General features: G+C 39.9%; 1 protein-coding gene across 1 annotated transcript in view; it reads left to right on the top strand.

Moving 5' to 3' along the window:
* The first annotated feature begins 350 nt into the window (after positions 1–350).
* Positions 351–8706, top strand: part of LOC121954395 (protocadherin-15-like) — a 254356-nt gene continuing 246000 nt past the window's right edge. Inside the window, exon 1 of the mRNA XM_042501870.1 lies at positions 351–425. The gene's annotated coding sequence lies outside the window, so the exon portion shown is untranslated. The remainder of the gene's footprint in view (positions 426–8706) is intronic.

The following is an 8706-nucleotide window of genomic DNA, read 5'->3' as shown; positions in this document are numbered from 1 at the left end:
TGTGAATTTTTTCAGCGGGTGGTTGGACTTGCCACCTGTCAGGAATGGTAGCAGCGCTCCATCGCTGAAGACCGAACCGACCTCTCCCACTTTTTCACTGGGAAACGTGGACATTTTTTAGTGCAGGGCTGCCTGCATTAGTGAAATAAACGCGGACAACTTTGGCTGACCGGCTGCGCAGGAGAAAGTGAGCCACATGCATGAACTGGCAGTGCTGAGATTATAAACGGAGTCTCTGAGCGCTCTGGAGGCTCCGACCCCCTCTCGCTTTGAAGATTAGAGGTTTGACGACGTCTGAAGGACACTAAGAACTGGATTAGGCATTGTGCAGTCTAACCTACTTCTCATTACTGCTACATCTTGTCCTCTGAATATTTGCGCAATGACCTTTGGTGCACTTGGAGTACAGCGGGTGCGTCCGTAAGGTAAGGATTTTTTTTATCTGTATATTACTCAGTTATTTTTTCTTTTCTTGAGATGAATCACATTATGTGAAGTTAACTCAGACACCTAAATCCACTCTTAACGCAAAGCAGCTGGTATTTGGAAAATGACATCCTTTAACGGAGCCTGTTACGCGCAGGTGCCAACGCGATCCTTTTTAAGAATATCATCGACATCTACATATATTTGACAGGCATGGTGTTGGTGGAGGGTTATCCCTCACGTTGCACGTTGTATGGCTTCATCCAGGGACCGTGCGCGGTGTTTCACACACTTAACACGTCAGCCTACTCAGGCGCTCTGAACGCTCCATACGCATGAAGACTAATGCAATTTGCAGAATGTGCACCAAACCGGCGACGATCAATACTTCGGGGATCCGTGTTATAGAGTGCTTTAGTGCATGTTTGGTTAGCAGGGTCAAAGCTGTTTAAAAAATGCCTCGACCCACTCTGATCAGGGCATCGAAAATGATTTCAGTGTGTGCTTCCTTCCCTCGGAGTGACACTATTTAAGAACATGAGATCTAAATCGTCTAGGACAGTGCCATCATTTTTTTTTTGCTCTACAGCCGCCAGAAGCCAAACGAGACGTCTTACTTGTCGTAAGGTGTATAACATGATTTCAGATTCAAACTCACACTACTTTGGGGATCAACGAGATTAATGAAACAATGAAGAGCCTGATGTATCTTCTGTAAAGAAAATGAGCTTTTATAATGCTCATTTATAGAGGAGACTGTCTCTGCATCAATTTGTAGTTAACCAAAACTGCAGTAATCCCTTAGAAAACACTTAAAAATAGAATAGAGTTGGTGAGCTAAAGTGCATGTGATCCTGGCCAGTCTGAGGACACAGAAAACTAATTTCATCACGCAGCATTGTCTCATGCCTTGAACTTCAGACCATCGATCTGTATAGTACAATAGCAAGTAAGTGAAGGCCAAATGTATAAACACAAAAGCCACTGTGATTTGTTTCGTCTGGTATTGAGTGGCATTAAAAAATCCCAGTGCAACCATCAGGTCAGTGCAGTTAGACTTGGACCCCAGCCAGATTTAGTCAACTATTAAGTCCTTCCTGAGCATGGCAGCACACACTTATTGCCCAAACCTGACACACATCTTAATTTGTCTGCATACTTGTAATTGTACGTTGTTGGAGACGCATACGTTTTTATCTAATATGTGCATAGTACTGTGAGCATCATGAAAAACCACAAGTGTTTAAAATACTCTTCTCTCTCTTGTCTTCTATGATGTTATTTTACCCAATATGCACTACATTTCCCAAAAGCTACAGTTTTGGGTAGTGCCCTAGAAGTGTGCAGGGAATACTTAAAAGCATTGCTACAGGATGTCTTCACCAGTCTAGGTTTTGGCCAGTTTTTTTTTCCAGGCTCACATTTGGGAAATGAGAGATGAAGAGTAGCGTGGCTCAGGCCAGCCAGACTCCATTGATATTCTGCCTGTGTCCTGCTCCATAGGCAGCCCATTGTCATGGCCCGCTCAGTGGGATAGCATCTGATGATTGAGGGGTATGGACGAGGGTTGAAAGCCAGCTCGGAGAGAAACTAAAGGTTCATTTGTTGAAGGTTAACGATATGTTCTCACAGGAAAGGCTGATAGTGCGTATGTGTGAGTATTGCATAACGATTAAGTAAATCCAGAAAATGTATCTAATATGGCATTTTTAATCATAGTTTAGTGTGTATTCCATGACATGCACCTTTGTGTGAGCCCAAACTAATGTGGTACGGTCATTTTTGTTTTACAGTAGGATTACATTTAGATGCATGTCTAACAAAATTACACCTTACTTGTTCAGAACCCCCATGGCCCCTTTAATGTTCACTAATTGCGCCCCAGATGCCATTCAAATAAAACGGGATCTCCGAGCAATGCAGGTGCATCCCAAGTTTCAAAGGGTGCAGCTTCTCCAGCGTCAGGTGCAACAGTGACACACTGTGTGGCCACTCAGCCCTAGAAGATTCATGGCCAGCCAAGCAGAAAGATTTATCTGTCGTGAGTGCGTGAAATTGCAATGCTCTGCAGTATTCTGTCCAGGGCCGGTGAGAGAGACAGATCCTCCATTGCTTTGGGAAATAAAGAAGTAACAGAGAAGAGTCACGCACAAAAAAGCAGCGAGCACTAATGGCTGCCTGTGCACTGTGTCAGGTAGAAGTGATCAAGGCCGTACTCTCTCTTTTCGGAGGGAAAGACAGGAAAAGGAAATAAGCAGAAAAGAGCAACCACGAGGGAGTAACAAAGAAATTCATCTGAGCAGTCGAACAAATAAGAAACTTTTAAAGAGTGCTGCAGAAGTTTGACACACTGAAGTGCTAAAGTTTACAAGTGGCTACAGTGTAGTTGGATTGTACTCAGCTCAGAACTGATTATCATACCTCACTCTTTAGGTATCATACTGTAGGGCTGCGGCGATATACCGGTTTTAAAATATACTGGGATGTTAGAACTGACGATTGTTATACAGTGTACATTTGCTTATCTATCATTTTCAAACAAATGCATCTGGATGGAGAATCTCACCTTTATTTTAGCTATTTAAACTCTAAACTCTATGCCCAGGAATCAGTTTTATCTTTACAGTTTTAACAAGACAAGTTAATGATTATATTCATGACATATTTAAATCATATTAAAATGGCAATAAAAAAACCAAAACAGTCAGGAAAAATTCATATTTAGGGAACTTTTTTTTCATTTGAGAGGGAACCTTGCGTTGCTGTGACCTCCAGCTCAAGAGTGCAACATTTCATCAACTTGATCTAGAGGTGTTGTAAATTTATAGCCAAAAGCTTGTAGCTGCATTAGGTCCTAGTATGGCCTGACTAACCGTCGTGGCTGGCAGCTGCAGCAGAAATCTGTGTCCAAGTCCCCACTGAAGCATGAAGGAGGAAGATGATTTCATATACGTTATCTCAGTATGGCAACACCAGTAGTCTCAAAATTAATGGAAAGGGGACTTGATTTGAATATGAAAAAGCAGGCATACAGACGCACTGCAGATCTACTCTGTGCCATCCTTCTCTTGTTCTTTCCCACTGCTTTATCTCTGTTCTTGTCACTCTCAAACACAATGACTGGTTCTATCCATGCTGCTCTCCTTATCTCAGATAAGAACTGTTTTGTTCTTCTTCACATTTATGGAGTAATTTTTAAAAATATGTTGGATCCTGTTCCTCTAACAGGCAGACCTTATTGTAGTAGGTAGGGTGCAAGGTCGCACAATCTACAGTAAAGCCTAACAGAATCCTGAAGGGCAATTTGTTCCTCCAGTGCTTTCATGCTGTTGTTAACTTTCTGAATGTGGACGACTGTAACTACCGCTGACTGGGCTGCAGTGTATTGCAGAGAGAAGAAAGCTTGAAATGTTAGAGAAATATGTTTGGAAATGCTGGACTTTTGATTAGCGTTATTAGTCTTTCTAAAGAAATGAGTCTTAAAGATAAGTTTCTTGCTTCAAACATGATTACCTAAGTGTCTTTGATAAGGGTAGTGGTCAGTGGTGTGCAGGTGGGCTTCCAGATGTGCACATATGTAAGCTGTACGTGTGTGTTTAAGCTCCCAGCAGATGTCTACTAGAGTATTAAAGGGGCTTTATAATAGTGTTGGCTCTTTGTTGAATTGCCCGTTTTAAGAAGAATGTCAAACTACAGCACCGAGTTACCATGTATGCCAGCTGCAAAAGCTAAAATTGAGCCATTATCATGCTGCTGATATTTGGGCCTTTTGCCCTTTAACTCAATAATTAGATGGAGGCTGAAAACAGTTTGTTGTTTACTTGCCCTGCAGTTAAAGTCCATCTAATGAGCAGGATCAAACCAGTGCTCCAGTAAGTTAACATTAAGCGTCTTCTCCTTTTAGGAGCTGCTCTTGGAAGGAATTTATCAATTTTCATTTTTTGCTCAAGGAACCACTGACAGCTCAAGTTTCGAAAGGGGAAACTGTTTGAGGGAAGCAGATATGCAGATTGCTTTCATCTATAATTTGTGAGGAAGTTTGCAAGTGTCCATATGTTTGCTGATTCAAAGTCTATTAGCATGAATTAATATTTGCCCCAGCTTCAAATAAATACTGCTGTACAAAAAACAAATAGTGAGGAAGGGTGTGAATTATCATACTATGATAATAGCTTGACTTGACATAGGCTGCACTATTTGTAGGTGTGCACAGATAACATTGTGGTCATGTTTTAATTTCACACTTCAGCAAGAGTATTTATCTGTGTCTGGTGCGGCAGGATATGGTATATGTTCTGTATCTTTACTGTGCATGATGATTGCATTGACCCTCTGTGACTTTGCTTCAGTATGCACCTCATGATTATTGGGTTATTAGAATAATACAAGAAATATATTACAGAAACAATTTAACTAGATTCAAAACAACAGTGATCTGTGTGAGAAGTTTGGGTTTTAAGATGTGGTTTTAGAGCTGTGACAAAACCAGTGGTTCTGTCTTTATATCTCTGATTATTGCTTGTTCAAGGAAAGTCCAAACCAAGGTCTGAACTCAAGGTTTACATTTTTGTACATTTATCTGGTTAATTTTGGGATCATATTGCAATAATGCAAGCGTGCTAAAGAACTATGCATGACATGCCCATGTCCTGCTGCCATCACAAAGTGAGCTGCGTCTCCCTATACTTGAGATTGATTGGTTGCAGACTGGCTCTCCCATCATTTCCCTACTCTCTCAGTCTCTTGTAAAATGAATCTGAGTTTTTATGAGTTTTTCTTACTGTTTCTTTATAAAGTAATCTCCTCCTCTCCCTGTGTGCTTCTGCAGTTCACTGTTATGTTGCGTTGCTCATTGACAAACTGAAATCTACACTGCACATTTAACATCACTTGACAACTTAAATTCTAAACTCAGGCTAGGATGTTCAACATTTGTCTGCTCTGAGCATAGCCACCATCATCTAGCTGGCCAAAACTTTCTGCAACTGGTCTGAAAGTCTCAACCATCCAAATGATGGTTTCACATTTGAAACTAACGGAACCATACTTCAGATTGATCTGAACTGAGACTGCCTCTTTACATTGGGCCAGGGTTTAGCTGTTGGTCCGGACCATGGTCCAGGGAGGTTTCATAGCTTCAATTTTGTGAAGATTGTTTAAAAGTACAGCAGAATATATTTTGTTAGATTTGACATGCATCAGTATAATTTTAAGGGACATGTTTGAAATAATCTTTTAAAGTTGCAGGAATTGAATTTTTGGCCACTTCGGGGCAGTGCATTGAGCTACAAACACAAATTGGCATACTGTTTTGTAGTGTCACCTTATAAAGTAGCATGGCAATCAGGTTACCAAACAGTTGCTTATTTGAAGCAACATCACAATTCATTGGTGTCCAATTTTTACTCCCGTCTTTGCTCTGCTTTGGTCTCCATCACCTCAGGAAAATATTTGGCTCTTTAGTTGCTTTGCTGGGTTACCAGCTAGTTGCTTACTTTATTCTTATGCTGTTTGGTGCTGGGTAGGTAGTTACGGGTGGATTTTCAGAACTTTTTTGCTGAAAGCAATACTGATGAGAGTAATGAGAGTGAATCAAAACATCTTGCAGCCGTAAAACCAAAACAAATATCTCAAAGGCACTATAACGTTGACAGGAAGTTCAGGATTGGGTTATAATTCTCAGTAGGTTTGTGAACCCCTTTCACATCATCATTTGATCTGCTGTAAATATAAAATATTGAGCAGCTTTAGATAAAAGCCATCATGTGAAGTCACCCACAATATAAAAAAATAAGACATTGGGGCAGACAATACAACAAGCCGCTGCTTCTGCAGCTCTTATTTTGAACAGGTTGTTCATTTTATAACATTGGATAGTTGTAAACTCAAGGATACACTCAGCTGAATGCTCAGCTTTGCACTCAAATAGCCTTGCCAGGAGAAGCACCATCAGTATAACAGTGCTGCAGTTAAAATCCATCAGTTTTTACATTCAGATATTCCAACAATTCCAGACATCTAGGTTACACTGCTGACAATAGCACGCAAATTAAAAAAAACATCAACACCCAAAGCAACCTGCTGTAAGGCCTGTGAAAGATTTTAGTTTCAGAGGTTGAATCCTGAAGCTCATAAGATCCACCCTCCCACCTCACCAATAAAACATCTCCATATTCTCCTGCTTTCTCTCGCTCTCTCTTGAATACTCACTCAAACACACTGACACACACATACACAGCTCTCCTTGAATTTCTGTTTCAAGCCTAAAAATAGTGAGATGCACACAATGCCATGGAGCTCTGAGGCAATCACAGGTTGCGGAAGTACAATATTTGATTCCAGGGTGACATTCCACTGATTATGCTTTAAGTCATAGAGAACCTAAAGCTGTTGGGTATTTTTGGTTTTCTTTCACACAGCGTGTACAGTTTGCTGAAAATAATTGCACTCTTGTGGCCTTACAGGAGAAGTCTTTGGCTTTGTTTTGACTATAGCAACCTCTCTACATAGATTTAGCTGCTTAACTTAAATTAACAGGATGAACACTGAGACAAGGTAAATGTACACACACGTTTTAGACATGAAGTAAAAAAATAAGCTTTAGTTGGCTGATTTACAGCCGGTCAGATTTATTCAGCGGCAGACACCGAAGCAAAGACACACTGGGCAGCAGTTGTTTCTGAAACTGTGGGCAACTACCATAGTTTAAAGAGTGAGAAAGTCCACATAATTGTGGGTGAGAGGGAAAGTTGATGTTTAAAATTAACTCTGGACTTTCAGCTAGGAGCCTGCTGTCCGTGTTCTGTGTGAAATAAAATGTCATTTGTTATTTTAATAACAACTTAGTGAGGTAGTATGTGTAGCATGCTATGCTAGTGGTGTTTGCCACATGATTTTACATGACGTTAGTAGCAACCATATTTATTTTAAGCAAGAAAGTAAAACTTCAAATGAAATATTTTAATTAAGTTGTAATTTTATCCTGAAAAAGACTGTATGCCTTTAATGAGCAGAAACTGTACATGTCCTGTGAAAAAGCAAGTGTTTTTTGAAAAGACACAATGCATGGCATGAGCTTAAATTTACATGCTGTCCCAAAAGGTCCAAAACGGACACAGGAACGTACCTAGCGGGTCATATTTTGATGCGAAGGGCCACTGACCAAACGTTGGAATTTGAATTAGGATGAGAGTGTGTTGAGTAGACTATAATAATCTCGACCATCATTACTACTACTACTACTACTACTACTAATTACTAAATAATTACTCTGCCATGTTTGTGGGGACTTGGACGTGGTTAAGCAAGTGTCTCAACAATAAGGAACAGAGTAAAATTTTTCCACAGCTTTTGTGGAATAGATACTAAACAATCTAAGTGATCACACTACTAGGCTAAAGACGAACAATAAATAAAAATTAATAATAATTTAAAAAAGCGGTTAGCCAGCAGAGTAGCTGTTGCTGGCTGCAGCTGTTTTGAAACAGTAAATCAAAATAAATGTAGCAATATAGTCAGAGCGTCTAACTTTGGCGCTTTATTTGCATTCAGCAACATCTTGCATGAATCAGATGATGAATTAGTATTATCATCACATCACTCTTTTCACTCTACAACTATTTGGCGGAGGAAATCCTTCTATTTAAATTTAACCTCTATTTGTATTTGTTACTGAGACATAAACTGCAATAATATCTGATCATCGTCCTGTCTTTTAATTTGACTGTTGAGAACTTTTCCCCAGACAGTACAGCTTATTAAAGACCTGACCTGCATACAAAACATCCATTTAAGGTCAGAGCAGCACATCAAGAAAATGCATTCTGATGATGTTCTTAAGCAACACATGTAGTACATACTCACTCTTTAGCCAGAAGCATTTGACATACTTACAGGGGATTATTTATAAATTATACATTTGATATGATATAGATTGAGGATTTGTCGGTAGTTTTGCTAGAAGGCTCTTTAGATTGCTGCACACTCAGAAGGACGAGCTGTTCTATTCTTTAGTTGTATAAATACGAAATGCAATCTCTTTGGCCTTTGTGACCTCAGAGATCTGATAGATTTCTAAGCTGAGGACATGTCCAAGTGCTTTTCTTAACAGGAGGAGGATCAAATTGTATTCCTGAAGCAGTGGGTAGCAAGTTCAGGTTTCTGAGGAACGAAAATATATTTTTTGTCTTTTAAAGAGCACCAGCTGTCTGAATGAGTTGAAGGCCGATAAACAGAGAACTGCAGTAGTCTAGCCTGCTCATGACAAAAACTTAAAATTCA

This window comes from Plectropomus leopardus, chromosome 15 (assembly GCF_008729295.1).
Source record: "Plectropomus leopardus isolate mb chromosome 15, YSFRI_Pleo_2.0, whole genome shotgun sequence".
NCBI classification, from domain to species: domain Eukaryota; kingdom Metazoa; phylum Chordata; class Actinopteri; order Perciformes; family Serranidae; genus Plectropomus; species Plectropomus leopardus.
Note: the sequence above shows the minus strand (reverse complement) of the source record. Positions and strands in the feature narration are given on the sequence as shown.